The following is a 504-nucleotide window of genomic DNA, read 5'->3' on the forward strand; positions in this document are numbered from 1 at the left end:
TGCCTGTAACTTGTCTGTCTCTGTGAGGTGGCCTGTGGCCAGGGTGCTTTTGGGGACACAGGCTGGGTCCCGTCCGGCCTGGCCTGATGGCGGCTCAAGCAGGTCACCCGTCCTCTCTGAGCCTCGCCCTTCCCTCCTTAAAATGGGATCATGACACAGACGGGCCGCCTGGAGCCCGGGGCCCTGCATTCGCCCTGAGAGGCGGACGCCCCCTGGGAACAGCCGCACAAAGTCCACGAGCCTCAAAGCTCTGCGGACCTCAGACCATTTCCTTTGGACAGTCACTGGCCCGAGGCCCCTGGTGACCTCGTGTGCGTGGGCCCCTGCTCAGGGACGTTTGGGGGCTGGAGAGGGCCCTGCAGAGGCCTCAGCCACTGAGCTGGTGCCGTGGCCCCGTGCAAACCACATTCCTGGGTCAGCCTGGGCCGGCTGCGAGGGGCCGTCACCGGGCCAAGTGAAAAGTTTCAGATCAGAGAAGCCCGAGGTTGGGTTTTTAAACAGAAA

The sequence above is a fragment of the Physeter macrocephalus genome, chromosome 13 (assembly GCF_002837175.3).
Source record: "Physeter macrocephalus isolate SW-GA chromosome 13, ASM283717v5, whole genome shotgun sequence".
NCBI classification, from domain to species: domain Eukaryota; kingdom Metazoa; phylum Chordata; class Mammalia; order Artiodactyla; family Physeteridae; genus Physeter; species Physeter macrocephalus.